Source organism: Macrobrachium rosenbergii, chromosome 5 (assembly GCF_040412425.1).
Source record: "Macrobrachium rosenbergii isolate ZJJX-2024 chromosome 5, ASM4041242v1, whole genome shotgun sequence".
NCBI lineage: Eukaryota > Metazoa > Arthropoda > Malacostraca > Decapoda > Palaemonidae > Macrobrachium > Macrobrachium rosenbergii.
In genome coordinates this window covers 47,845,154-47,861,493 of record NC_089745.1, presented here as the reverse complement: position 1 = coordinate 47,861,493, position 16,340 = coordinate 47,845,154, and the positions used below count along the sequence as shown (strand labels likewise).

Below are 16,340 nucleotides of genomic sequence, written 5' to 3'. Positions count from 1 at the left end.
AAATATTTCACTCCATGCCTCACTGGCGAATATCCAAGAAACGTCTCCAATCCCAACCTTATTCCCTTATTCTGATCCTTCTCTAATTATCTAACCCAATTACCAGTGGCTAAAGTGGTTCATCTGGAGCGAGCTGAAGAGTGAAGTTCCTCTTTAAGAGTAAAGGAATGACATATTTCCGAAATGGAATCACTTAAACGCTAACGTTCTATGAATGTTTAAGAAAAGCGTTATCCGAATATTTAATGGGGTGAAGAAATGGATTTAATATATTGTAAATTATGGATTGTTCAACAATTATAATACCAACAGACAACAGAAGGGAATAACACAAACAACTGTCATTTAAGTAAAGGATATTCATTACTGGTATTGTTACTAAGTGGTTAGTATTATTCAAAGAAAATCAGGATAAGAATATAATAAATAGTGTTCCGGAACTTACTCTGTATACTGAAAACGTTCATTCTTATTATCAGCACAAGGATAATAAAAAAAAACACGTAACCACACGACTGCGTGAAAGGAGCTACAATTTCATACATTAAAACGTGCAGCCGACATGCAAGAAGCCTTTCAGACAACGACTGTAAATGGTATGAGTTCATAATTGATGTAATGATGACATGAATTTATATGGATGATACACAAAAACAATTTTTCTAAAGTGTAAGTTACCATTCAGTTGCATGCATTCCACTAAAGGTAATTAGAGTTATCTAATCTAAGCAAAAATATCAAAATATATTCTGTATTTTCCCAAGCCCGGATAAATAGGCAGTGTTGGAGTCAGGAAGGCCCTTGGCAGAGGCTCGTTAAAAAAACAGCGACCCCGGAAGGGATTAATCTTAGAAGATGAAGAATTCTTAGATACTGATGATGATGATGATGATGATGATGAAATATATACTATATTCGTTTTTGTAAATAATGGGGATTCTCACACCCGCAAAACTTGAAACAGCTCACGATATTACAGATCACGTATTGTGAGGTATGCCTAGGCCTGATTGCAATACACCAGAAAAAAAAAAGCCAAACTTACCACTAACACCTGAGACGTCTAGACTAGAAACCATCTCGATGATCTGAAAGAGAGGTGTAATAAATAAATATTACTTCGGAATGTTTGTTCATGTTCTTGAGGATGCTTTTCATGTTGGCATGCGGTATAAAGGCAAAATAAGAAATTTTTAGAGAAAATGCAAAAGATTCTGAAATGTACCTAAAAAACCCTACATAACTCTTACAAGATTTATCAACATCATGCAACAATGCCTCGCAGAGTTAATCATTAAGCAGAAACAAAAGCAGATTATAAATGGTCACATGTAAACATAAGTTCTTCCGTGCGAAACATCCGACAGATGCACCTTGTAAATATTACAAAAATATGAGCTGTATTCTGTGAGAAGTTATACCTGTGATACACACAAAAAAAAATATATATATGTAATTGTAATAGCCACAATGCCCTCTTAACTTCTCGAATTCTTCGCGCTTTTTTGAATATGCTTGTCTCTAAGAAGCCGTAAGATACAAGCGCAAGAAATTGAAGAGACCGGTCGGCAACGTGACCGCCTTGTGATTATGGTGACGCGGGTTCGTTTCCCGCGACCGGGCATCGCAGTCTCTTCAATTTCTTGCGCTTGGATCTACGGCTTCGTAGTGACAGGCATATCCAAAAAAGCCAGAAGAATTCGAGAAGTTAAGAGGGCATTGTAACTATTACAATTACATAATATGTATCTGGTAAAAGTGACTAGTAGATTCTACATATGAAGATATGTATGTATATATATATATATATATATATATATATATATATATATATATATATATATATATATATATATATATATATATATATATATATATATATATATATATATATATATATATATATATTAACCTTATGAATCCTTTTGAGCTATCAACAACTGAAAGTTACACGTTATAAACCATGAGAAACTGGCTGTATCTGACGAATCATTATAAAATCAGTTGTACCTTAAGGTTTATAAAAAATTAGCTGTACCTGACGAGATATATGTAAAATCATTGGTATTTACATTTCATCAAAACAATTTTTTTATCCTGATGACTCAAAAATTAGTTATACCCTGCGGTTAACCGAACTAAAATAGTAAAAACTCCCTAATTTTAAGTTAGAATTCTAAAATAAAAGGATATAACACGAAATTTTACCATCTTCATCAGAGCACACAGATGCAAGTTGCACTTCGCCTGTCGTGAGAACTACAAAGCAAAAGTTTTAGAAGAAACTAATTCTATAACTTTAAAACAACTGTGAAAATGCAAACCAAACCTAACTGGAAACGCAACTGCAGGAACAAAAACCGTTGCAAAAAATGAAGGAATAGCACCATGAAATCAAACAAAGACAGAGAGAGAGAGAGAGAGAGAGAGAGAGAGAGAGAGAGAGAGAGAGAGAGAGAAACAATGGGGATCGCTAACACACACACTCCCCTAGTCTTGCTTTCACGCTGCATCGCATACACAAAGAGATAGACAATCTACCTCCCGGGATCCCTAAATGTATCTACAAGCCACAAAGAGACGACTGGAGGTGGGAGGGGGCGGTTGGGGCCAATCCCTTCAGGGAGGGAAAATTTTCGGGAAAGCTACGTTTGGGACGATTTTTGTGGATAAAAAAATTATAAAAGAAATACGTTGCATAGAAATTAAAAAATTAAATTTCGTGAAGAAATAACCTGTTTCTAGTTTCATTAATACTAATAAGAAGATGGACTTAATTGTCTAAACTGAAAACATGGTTACTACTTAAGAACAACAAGTGAGCTTGCCACTGTTTATGGATTTCCTAAAGAATCATACCATCCTTTTGCAGGCATATTAGCCCAATCTTTTTTTCTCTCTTTTTTTTGTCAATTTTGGGATTTTGTAACGTAAAAAGGGCAAAAAATTGACACATATGTGGTGTATTATGTAGTATTCTCAGTGTTAGCTGCAACATTTCTCTTTCAGGCGAGGCCAAGAATTATTGGAATTATATTCATATTTAACGCTTATTCATTACCAAAGAGGAATTAGCGATGGAATATATTCATATAAAAATATATAACACAAATTTACCCACAAGAAATAGCATAATTTTGCGATCCAGTCTCTAAACTCTCCTTTTAAAACAGTAATGTTGGGAAACAGACAAAAATGTTGGACACAGAAATTGCAGCGATATCATGTAATATGTCTTTATAAAATCACTAAAATAAAAGGGCAAAAGTCCCCGAAAAAATACAAAATATAAAAAAAACCGATACCGTATAAAATGAAATCCCCTACCACTTCCCAGCGCAGCTTATAAAATGATTGGAAAAATCTGTTCCCATGTAAACACTAACTTGATCCGCGCTGTCGAAGCCCGTGTAATGAACTCCCTACCCAACAACAGCGAGTGAAGGGAAGCTTCATTTCCATATACAAATATGAGGTTCTAATTCTCTTTTAATGAAAAAGCAGAAAAAAATGTATTAATTTGGGAACAGAGCAGTGGGAGGGGGGTGGGGACCCTCTGATCTACCAGCACCTATCATCATTCAAAAACAGTGTCCAGCAGTGGTATCCTATTCCCCCTGCCATTTCCTAAAAGAGCGAAAAATATGAAGTGTTTGAGCAAATATTAACCTTCGATTTTGCAAAAATTCTTTAGTGCTGTTAGAAAAGTAAAAGAAAACAGAGAAGGAAAGATATCATTGGGCCACTTGTCATTTTTTCTCAAAACGTAATTTATGCCATGGTTATACCAAGTAATGGTACAAATTTATTGTTAAAATTCGACTTATATAATGATCTGCCAATCACTTGCTTATATCTCCTACTAATAATTTTACAAAACGGGGGTTCATTCACAAATATGCCTGTTATAACCGCCTCATATCATCTGTTCAAATATACAGGAATCATAACTTGTCCATGACAAATTCCGGAATAGGAATATAATAGTTTCATATGCATTGATCCGCATATGTGCCAGTAATTATCTGAAAAAATCACACAAACTCACAACAATATATATATATATATATATATATATATATATATATATATATATATATATATATATATATATATATATAATTTATAATATATATACTGTATGTATATATATATATACAGTATATGTAAATACATCTGTATATATATTATATATAAATATAAATATAATATATACATATGTATATATACATACATATATATATATATATATACAGTATATATGTATATACACAGGGTGTTTCGAAATTAGAGCGCCCCCCCCCCTCTACAGCATAAACTAAAATTGATATGGACAAAAACAAAAGTAATTCAGAACAGGTATTTATTTAAGTTTCTCTCTGAGTATTTCATATTTTGTGTGGCCTCCATCTGCCTGGACCACAGCCTGCATTCTTGAGGGGTATGATTTCGGCAAATCGCAAAAAAGCTGAGACTTAAACTCCATTTCCCTGGGCACTTCGGTCACCTCTCTTCGCAGGTCGTCGAGGCTTCGTATACCATCATAGTTCACTGTGTGCGCTTCAACACGATCCTTTAAGATACTACCAATGTTTTCACACACATTAAGGTCAGGGGAGCTATCTGGAAATTCACTTGACGAGAAGAAATCGATACCACTGTTTTGAAGCACCTCCTGTGTCTGAAGTGCCTTGAAACATGGTGCCTTATTATGCAAAAATGTGACTTCTTCAGCAGATAACACATTTTCAGGATCTTTGAGGAAAGGAAATACTCCACCAGTCAGCACAGCTTCTCTGAAGTATTCGCCATTCCATGACTGTCCTTTTTCTTTGATGATCCACATTAACCGTTTGGCTGTGAAACAGAAAAATTCCCAAACATTCACGAAATTTCACAACTTGGCGATAGCGCACGTCATCGCTGATATCATCCAACTTTGCAGCCCAAATGATGTCATTTTTATGATTTGGCTTAATGACTGTGCAATGGCTTCCTGACTGTGTAAATGAAGAATTCATCTGATGCGGCAACATGGAGAAAGTCAGCTTCATCCCAATCTTTAAGAAATGAACCACAGTGATGTTGGGGTTGCTGATAACATGAAATAGCATGATACCACATTTTTTCAACTCATGATATACAGCACTATAACTCTTCTTTCCCCTTTTTGTTTCTAGTTCAAGCGCCAATTTACGTAAAGATTTTCTTGGTCTACCCACTGCCTCAGTAATGGTGTCTTTTGACTCCTGAAAAAGAACTTCAGGCCTTCCAAGATTCTCACTCTTTTCGCGATGACAGTCATATGGATTTTGGTTCCAGTTTCTTTTAACAAAGGATTCATCTCTTTTAATGTATTTAGCTATCCAGGAACGTGAAATGAAGGATGCGCCAGCATCCCTGGCCTCTCTGTAGGTTATAGCCCGGATTCGGTCAATCCGTCTGATTTCCTCCGAGTCGTTAGCCATGGTTGTATCTAAATCCGTCACTCAGTCTGAAAATACAAGAAATGTAAAATGAAAAACAGCTTAATAGAAACTTAAAATAATGTACTTGGAGACATGCTATAGCAGAAAACTTCATAACTTTCCATTTGTTCTGTGGAGGGGGTCCTCTAATTTCAGAAACACCCGGTATATATATATATATATATATATATATATATATATATATATATATATATATATATATATATATATATATATATATATATATGTTTCATGAAACTAGCCCTTCAGCTAAATGGAACCACAGAAAAAAGAAATCCACATGGAGTCGAGTTCTGCACAAAAGGCCAAACGCGAAAGCCGGAATGATGGTCTCCCATTTTCATAATATCCAATCTCAACTCTATTTACTCTCTGCAATTGCAAATAGGCTCTTGTAATGACTCTCTCACAATAGGCAAAGGTTCGTCAATATTCATATTTTGGAAGTGCAAAAGTACTTGTGAATATCACTTATATCTGACTGCCGGGAGTCTATAATTTAGTTTAATTATGCAATAGTGAGAATAAAAATAGTTATTATAAAACATATATTTTACCTTCCAGAAACTAGAATACTGTTTTCTAAACAAACTGCTTTTCAAACTACACTTTAACGTCATCCGTTGATTATATGTGAAAAGAATATTCTTGTAGAAAACCAGTTAATGCAATATAATTCTTACGTAAAAAGTTTATATAATGTAATTCTTATACAATGTTAATGCAATACAAGTCTTATAAAAAGTAAATGCAATGTAATTCTCATATAAAAAGTTAATGTAATGTAATCCTTACAAAATGCTAATGCAATGCAATTCTTATAAAAAAATTAATGCAATGTAATTCTAACAGAAAAGACAGCTAATGCAATTTAATCATGTCAAACTCGTTAATAAAATTTGATGATAATCGTTCGAAACAAACTACCTGAACTAGAGCGACGCGGTATATGAACTCAACTCTCAGAGAGAGTGAAGTTCATATACCAGAGAGAGAGAGAGAGAGAGAGAGAGAGAGATTCATCTACTGCTTCTATTTCGTTTAAGATCCTGGAGGGTCCGGTGACGCAAGTACCAGTGAATCTTATTGCAGTGCGACGGGACAACTCCTTTCTATTTGGACATGAGGTCTCTTGAATCCCAAGTCATCCCATCTGGAACGGTGGCCTCTGCCCCTGCATAAAAAAAAAAAAAAAAAAAAAAAAAGCCCAGGGGGTCTGGAAGAATTGCTGAATGAAGCATGAGATTGTAAGATTTCCTGAATGAAATATGAGATCAAAAAATGTTCGAGAAGAAACTATGGACACCATGGATACTCAGTTTCAAAATATGAGAATGAATGAAATAATCGGCAGAGAAATATATGACTATTATTATTATTATTATTATTATTATTATTCAGCATCCAAATGTCTCTTAGATGAAGGAATGCTTGCCTGTATCACTTTAGTGTGTATCACCTCTGCTGTAAGTATATTCGAAATCCAAAAATATAAAACTATTGTTTGTCCACAGACAGATACAACCTCATAAACGTATTCTAGAGGCTGTGAACCAAAGAAGAGAAATTTGCAGGTCGAGAGAGAGAGAGAGAGAGAGAGAGAGAGAGAGAGAGAGAGAGAGAGAGAGAGAGAGAGAGTAAAGGAATAAATATAATAGGGGGTGGAATAATGAAAACAGAAATATATCAAACAAAATATAAAAAAAATGAGAAAAAGTATGATGATGGAATCTAAATGAAAATAAAATAACTGCATTTGTAAGTAGGAAAATGATAGTAAGATAAACAGCTAAATTTTTTTAAACCACATACCTCAACGATTTATAACAATGTGCACATTTACATTGAATGTAATTACAATAACTGGGCATTTTCTTTTAAGAAAAAGAAAGCCCAGGGAGTCTGGAAGAATTGCTGAATGTAGTATAGGATTTTCAGTTTCGCTGAATTACATATGAGATTGAAAGATTCTAAGTTCGCTGAATTACATACGAGATTGAATGATTCTAATTTCGCTGAAATACATACGAGACTGAAAGATTCTAAGTTCGCTGAATTACATACGAGACTGAAAGATTCTAAGTTCGCTGAATTACATACGAGACTGAAAGATTCTAAGTTCGCTGAATTACTTATGACACTGAAAGATTCTAAGTTCGCTGAATTACATACGAGATTAAAAGATTTTAAGTTCGCTGAAATACATACGAGACTGAAAGATTCTAAGTTCGTTGAATTGCATATGAGATTGAATGATTCTAAGTTCGCTGAAATACATACGAGATTGAAAGATTCTAAGTTCGCTGAATTACATACGAGATTGAAAGATTCTAAGTTCGCTGAATTACATACGAGACTGAAAGATTCTAAGTTCGCTGAATTACATATGAGACTGAAAGATTCTAAGTTCGCTGAATTACATACGAGATTGGAAGATTCTAAGTTCGCTGAATTACATACGAGATTGAAAGATTCTAAGTTCGCTGAATTACATAAAAGACTGAAAGATTCTAAGTTCGCTGAATTACATACGAGATTGAAAGATTCTAAGTTCGCTAAATTACATACGAGACTGAAAGATTCTAAGTTCGCTGAATTACTACGAGGTTGAAAGATTCTAAGTTCGCTGAATTACATACGAGACTGAAAGATTCTAAGTTCGCTGAATTACATACGAGACTGAAAGATTCTAAGTTCGCTGAATTACATACGAGATTGGAAGATTCTAAGTTCGCTGAATTACATACGAGGCTGAAAGATTCTAAGTTCGATGAACTGCATACGAGACTGAAAGATTCTAAGTTCGTTGAATTGCATACGAGACTGAAAGATTCTAAGTTCGCTGAATTACATACGAGACTGAAAGATTCTAAGTTCGCTGAATTACATACGAGACTGAAAGATTCTAAGTTCGCTGAATTACTTATGACACTGAAAGATTCTAAGTTCGCTGAATTACATACGAGATTAAAAGATTTTAAGTTCGCTGAAATACATACGAGACTGAAAGATTCTAAGTTCGTTGAATTGCATATGAGATTGAATGATTCTAAGTTCGCTGAAATGCATACGAGATTGAAAGATTCTAAGTTCGCTGAATTACATACGAGATTGAAAGATTCTAAGTTCGCTGAATTACATACGAGATTGAAAGATTCTAAGTTCGCTGAATTACATACGAGACTGAAAGATTCTAAGTTCGCTGAATTACATACGAGATTGGAAGATTCTAAGTTCGCTGAATTACATACGAGATTGAAAGATTCTAAGTTCGCTGAATTACATAAAAGACTGAAAGATTCTAAGTTCGCTGAATTACATACGAGATTGAAAGATTCTAAGTTCGCTAAATTACATACGAGACTGAAAGATTCTAAGTTCGCTGAATTACTACGAGGTTGAAAGATTCTAAGTTCGCTGAATTACATACGAGACTGAAAGATTCTAAGTTCGCTGAATTACATACGAGACTGAAAGATTCTAAGTTCGCTGAATTACATACGAGACTGAAAGATTCTAAGTTCGCTGAATTACATACGAGATTGGAAGATTCTAAGTTCGCTGAATTACATACGAGGCTGAAAGATTCTAAGTTCGCTGAACTGCATACGAGACTGAAAGATTCTAAGTTCGTTGAATTGCATACGAGATTGAAAGATTCTAAGTTCGCTGAATTACATACAAGACTGAAAGATTCTAAGGTCGCTGAATTACATACGAGACTGAAAGATTCTAGGTTCGCTGAATTACATAAAAGACTGAAAGATTCTAAGTTCGTTGAACTGCATACGAGACTGAAAGACTCTAAGTTCGCTGAATTACATACGAGACTGAAAGATTCTAAGTCCGCTGAATTACATACGAGACTGAAAGATTCTGAGTTCGCTGAATTACATACGAGACTGAAAGATTCTAAGTTCGCTAAATTGCATACGAGACTGAAAGATTCTAAGTTCGCCGAATTACATATGAGACTGAAATATTCTAAGTTCGCTGAATTCCATATGACTGAAAAATGCTCGAAAAGAAACTATGGACACCATGGATACGCAGACTTAAATTACGAGAATGAATAAAATAATCGAAAGAGAAATATATGAGAGAGGGAATGGAATCACTGGAATTCTTATTATCATTATAAGTAGTTAGCATGCAAATGTGTCTTAGGTGAAGGAATACTGTTTCGTACCAATTCATTTTGTACCACTTGCGTTTTAAGTATTCCTGAATTCAAAACTTTAAGATCCCTGTTTGTTCATATAGAGATTCAATCTTGCAAACTAATTTTTTATGTGAAAGAATGACGAGTCAATATCCTAAATGAAATATAAAAACACGAACGTATGAATAATCGAATAAGAAATACGTGAAAGCTAGTGGAATCTGCATGAAAAATTAAATAACTGAAAAGAGGCCAAAAAATCTGGAGAAATGAGCAATGTAATTTTAAGTAAGAAAATGATGGTGAGATAAAGAGCAACTTTTGAAACCATATACCACAACGATTTATAACAATGTGCACATTTACATAACATAAATAGAATAATGGAGCATTCTCTTTTAACTGTAAAAAGTGCATAATTCATTTTTTTTAAATATTTTCCTATTCACTGTTAATACCTTTTTTAAACATTCTATCACACTGGTGCTCAAACATTCTGTGAATCACACAAATTCCACAACATATATATAAACAATCTTACCGAGTGTTCGAAAAGATAGACAGGGCAAAAGAAAGATCTTCCAACATGGCGGATAAAGGGCGGAAAGGTTGTTGGGGAGGAGGGTGTGACTGCTCCTTACCGAAAATAACAAAACTGCAAAAAAAAAAAAAAAAAAAAAAAAAAACTGAAAATAAAGTAGAAGAGAGAAAGAAAGGGAGACATCTGAAACATCATTTCGCTAAGAGGCCCTTTCCTCTTCCCTCATAACCAAGAGCTGGAAGGACATATATGGAACATCGGAGTAAGAGCTTCACATCTTAACTCAGCCTTCTTTACTATTTCTCTTTCCTGTATGTAGTCTGCTCGAGCATCTTGGCACCCTATTTGGCACGAGTCCTCATGTGAGCTAGAAATATGCATTCAGCGAAGGCTGTTGTTGCTATTAATATATAACATCATAACAGAAATGGTTGTAAAAAAACAAAAAACATATTAAAACGCGTATAAACAATATAGAACATTAAAAAACATTATAAAAATTATGAATTTTACATAAAGGAAAGTAAAAAAATAACGAATATGACATAAAGGAAAATAAAAAATAATGAATATGACAAATGAAAATAAAAAATAATGATATAAAGGAAAATAAAAAAAATAATGAATATGACATAGGGGAAAATAACATAAGCAAATGTACATCCATGAAAAAAAACTCACTCAATAAAAAACAAATTTAAGAAAAATATGCATATAAAAACACAATAAATCCAAGAAAGTGAAAAACAAGCAAGCAAGCAAGCAAGCAAGAGCGCAAGCAACGTCCTGGAAAAGCCTGAAGGTTAAGTCATCCAATTCTGTCCGTCGACAGCACCATTGCATTTTACTCCGAAAAGCACATTATGGAAACGTGCCAGATTTTTTGGGGAGGGGGTGTCCGGGTGGGGGTGGGGAGGGTGTGGAGTCGTTTACATTCACTCCGGAAACACAATATGGCGTCTTGTATGTATAGCTCTGGGCCAGAAACGACAGCTTTGAATGGATACACAAGCTAGCGTCGCGATAAAATGTAGGATTTGCTCAACGATGTTGCTGATGTTGAGATACGTGCTGTTGCTGTTGCTGATGCTGTTACTGCCACTGCTGTACACCAAACATTAACACCCGATAAACTTAATGTTAGTTAACGCTGTCCTGAGTTTGCAGAAGTTCATTCGTCAAGGAATGGATGACAGTCACCCTTTCATTTATTTCTCTCTTTATTTTGCTTCAACATCCAGTTATGGTCATTTTCAGTTCTTCATCATTCATCATTCGACACGTCGTTATATAGAAAAAAAAAAACAATCCTCGTCATGGTTTTGTAATTTTTTGCCACTTCTCTAAGCCACACTAAGGGACAACTTACATACTCGTATATCGCACAAGCATACAACTTTTCCTTCGTGTACAAAGGTGGACTTCAAAACACGCCAACAATAACCACAAATTCGCACAAATCTCACTGAGATAAGAGAGAAGATATTTTCTTCATTTTCACCATTTCTACCACAATGAAAATTCAAATATGTTTTAGCTCAGATGTGTGCTTCATGAAAAGAAATAAGGTATGATTTATCTAATCTTACGGGTAATTACCCTAATGTAACTATTCATCTGAGATGTTCCGTTTTTCTGTTATAAAATTAATCAAAAGCAAGTTGAAATCTGTAAATTCAAATATGTTTTAGCTCAGATGTGTGCTTCATGAAAAGAAATTAGGTATGATTTATCTAATCTTACGGGTAATTACCTTAATGTAACTATTCATCTGAGATGTTCCGTTTTTCTGTTACAAAATTAATCAAAAGCAAGTTGAAATCTGTTACATAGCGACCTCCGATAATCCATAGTCGCTACATGAAGAACTAATTTTCAGATATTGATAGGGCCAATCTGGCTTCCACGATAACGTTCGCTCACAAAATGGTCTAAGTATTCCAAGAAGACTTATAAATAACACCCCGGCCCCTTGTCACAGATTCAAAGGCTCAAGTTCATAAAGCAGAAGCTTTCAAGCCTCTTGACAGCAAATCGGCGAAAACGCTCTCATGGACAATCCCGAGAAGGTTACAATGTCTAAAGTTGCTCTCTTCCCTGATAGCCCAGCCCTGTGGTAGGAAGATGTATCGTAATGTTATATTAAAATAAAGAAAACTGGTTAAGAAAGGAAGTTCTCAAGGCAAAAGTTGGAATCTCTCAGGCACAAATGTCTGATTTTATAAAATTTTCGGTTATTACCTCCAAAAGATATAGAATTTATTTTGGAGGTAATAAACAATTACTATTTTAACAGCAGGATTTTACTGGTTAACTTTGGCCTTGAGAAATGGTATCAGTCTCTCCCAATCTTATTAATGTTCCTGAATTCTTTTAAGCATTGGTCATACTTCTTAAGCAACAAAGGCATGGACGTCATCTAATGAACAGCTAACTTCTCTGCAACATTTCCATGCAAGAAAAGGTCTGAACGAAGGCCTAAAAAAAGTTCTAAATGTAATGTCCTAAAGGTGGCGATACATATCTGCACAATATTAAGGAGACTAATAATTACTGCATGCGAGCTTCCTCTCACGACCAGTGTTTTCTTTTTATATAACGTTTAGCCTAAATTCTACGTGATTCATGCACGTACAGCTGCCAGAAAAGCACATTCTCTTTCTGCTAATTTGCATAACCATAAGTAACAGCCAGCGTTTCTGCCTGGGTCTCTCTGTTACTAAGTACACACGGTATTATGCTGCAACGCAGTATTTTCTCTTTTTTATCTTAAAACACTGTCAACTATTATTCACACTGAAGCGTTTAGATATCACTAAATTCTTGCATATTCATTACAGGAACGCGAAACACTCGCTTTAAAATGCATCTATCAGTGAGCTGTCTGGGATTTATCAAGGCAATGGCTTACAACTGGTCCTTCCAAAACCGTACTCTGGCCGATATTTTGCACTGGAAAACAAATAAGGCAGCACATTCTACCAACATTTCATCGCTGATTGAAAGTCAATTTTTAATGCCAGATTATGGAAAAGATGTTCCAATGACAGGTCACTGCCACCCGTAAAGTCAACGAAAGCATGATTTGTTTGATGCGGCTTTGCGACGTTTATATATAGTACGAAAATCTTGATATTTAAATAAAAGTAAGTAATGGCATAACAGCCATTGCTATATGGGTATATGCCATTCTGGCGTAATAACAAGCGCATTACGATAAAGCGTTATGGGTGCAGTATAAGATAATTACAGAAGTTCCGCTTCTATAGGAATCCCACAATAGCTTAGCAAGCATCTCTTTTACAAACTCTACAACATAATTACCCAATCCAGTTGCGTCGTGCCAAAGTCTATGTACTTATGTTCAGCCAAAGCTGCCGTCAATAAAAGACCAAGACCTGGTAATCAGGATAAAAAACTGTGCACGAAGAAAAAAAACAATCAAGACAACCAAAAATTGTTTCGGCAAAATCCCACCAAAATTAACTAGAAAGAATATCATCCGTAAAACTGGGAACTAAAAAAGCATACTCTTTTTAAAGCAATTTTTATGCCTTTTTCTTTTAGTTTTGCAGAGAAATTTTGGCTTATAAACCACTCTTAAAACCTAATATGAAAAGGAAAGGCAGATGGATACGCGCTCACAGTTTGCATAACACAATATTATAACATAGCAACAAAATTCTAGCAAACCTTTCTACCATAATTAAGACAAATAATTTAAACTAAAAGAAATAAAAGAAGTGATACAATAACACTGAAATGAGGGAAACGAGTGACTAAAGCAGTCCCATAATACATTAATTTAAAACAGGGCAAGGTTTCCATGTAGCTTAAGCACTCATTGGGCTTTCCAATACAAAGCCGCACACATACAGGCTACATATACGTACCCTCACGGGCGCGCGCGCACACACACACAGCGTGCACGCGCAAGTGCATACGTCCACACAGTAAGTGGGAAAACCAGAAGGTTATTTTGAAGCTGCTGCTGACAGTTTCATCTTAAGCTCCAAAGTCCCCTTTTACTGACTTGCCTCTTCCCCATCCCGTCCACCCTTGATCCCAGGGCACCCTCCTACCCAGTCCCTCGGGAGGAAAACGTCGCCCGAGTAAGATTTTCCAGCCACACGACGCGTCGCAAATGCTTCCAGACACTCTATTGGAGCGTGAACTGGAAGGGCAAGTCTCCGGGATAGAGTCTCTCTCTCTCTCTCTCTCTCTCTCTCTCTCTCTCTCTCTCTCTCTCTCTCTCTCTCTCTCTCTCCAACAAACATCCACACATTTTATTTAATATATATATTTACGTACATAATATACACAAAATATATTTACTCACAAACACACACACACACATATGAGAGAGAGAGAGAGAGAGAGAGAGAGAGAGAGAGAAGAGAGAGAGAGAGAGAGAGAGAGAGAGAGAGTGTAAAATGCTAACATCAATTAACATCCCTAAAAACGTTAATTATGTTAATCTGATAACGGTTAAAATCTTCATTTAATAATTAAATAAACATACTGAATATAATCACGATATAAGAATTTCGTTACAGTCCAGAAGTGGACGAGTGTCAAGATTAAATGTGAGTGAAATAAAAAATCATGATAAAAATACTGAAAGATCGTCTGGCACAGGCCTAAATGAAATTCAAAAAATGGTGAAATCTTTCAGACATGCATTACTAATAATGAGGATCTCATTAGTGGTTACCACTGGGCGTTGAAAATAATCTCTCCTCATAAATTAAAGAATTTTTAGTTATTCGGACATAAAACTTGACGAATTTCAAATCTGCAGTTCGTAGTAAATGTTCTTTACTTCTTTTTCACTGAGTTTCAACTTCCATAAACCTAAATTTGGGCACTTAGGAATATTTAAGATATTCCTAATATCGTTGAACCATATTCACCGTCATATAAAAACTGATTCAGACAATATCATACACCTATCAGCTGGGGAATCCAGAACGGTGAATGTCGTTTCCTTGTGTTTATGCTATGGAATAAATACTCTTCATTTGAATTATTTCCTAGGAAACAATTATAAGTACATAATAAATTCAACGTGTGCCCAAATGCAAATTAACTATTGTAAACAACTACTGAATACCTACTTTTATGAAAACTTTCCATATTATACCATTGCCATTAAAGTGTCGTCCTCATTTAGCAAGAACTTCAGAAAAATTATAAATATATCCAGTCAGATAGCAATTATAAAAACCAAAGCCTTCAACTCATTCCTTATAAAATTATACAACTTCGACATGGAGTACGAATGTTTCACAAATGTTTACAACAGCGAATATAAAGATTATTAACATTTATATTTTATCGCAAAAACCAGATGAAAATGAATTTTAGTCTTTAGATCTTGGCCTCTCTTCTTTCTCAGATAACAGCTTAAACATAATAAGGGATAAAGTGCTTTGAGTTCCTCGGTTACATTATTCGTATGAAAAGTGTTTGTCCTTCATTACAGGAAAACATTACACCTTCCACAGTCATCCCTCTAAAACACGTTCACAGATTTCAGCATAAAAGGTTAACGTTATGTAAATTTAATAGAGTGCTAACTAATTTCACTTTACATTAACTCGTAAATTACGGTATAATGAGATTTTTGTATGTGGCCAGGCAAATTTCATAAAAGAACATACCTTCCTGCAACTGAATTATACATTCAACACTGTTATTTTTATGGTTTATAACTTCTTAAGCAAGAATTACTTACATGTTCTATTTTATGCTACAGAGTGAACACGAGTAAAGCCTACTTTTCAAGTAAATTACGTTACAAGTTACCACCTGAAGAGTCATTTGTACAAACAAATTCACATAATTATATATATATATATAATATATATATGTATATACATATAATATATATATATACAGTATATATATATATATATATATATATATATATATCTATATATATATATATATATATATATATATATATATCTATATATATATATATATATATATATATATATATATATATATATATATATATATATATATAAACAACAGTGGCAGAAGGAAAGATGTGTAGTCAGATTTACTTTATTTCATTCCATAAACGTTTCTAGACCACAATTGTCCTATTTTCAAGACCAAAAAGATACATATATATATATAT

The 16,340-nt window shown here is 34.4% G+C and overlaps 1 long non-coding RNA gene across 1 annotated transcript in view; it reads right to left on the bottom strand.

The window, feature by feature from the left end:
* The window catches only part of LOC136839012 (uncharacterized), a 489,465-nt gene that overhangs the window by 293,648 nt on the left and 179,477 nt on the right, over positions 1–16,340 (bottom strand). Inside the window, exon 2 of the long non-coding RNA XR_010853186.1 lies at positions 1,046–1,088. This is a non-coding gene — a long non-coding RNA (uncharacterized lncRNA). The remainder of the gene's footprint in view (positions 1–1,045; positions 1,089–16,340) is intronic.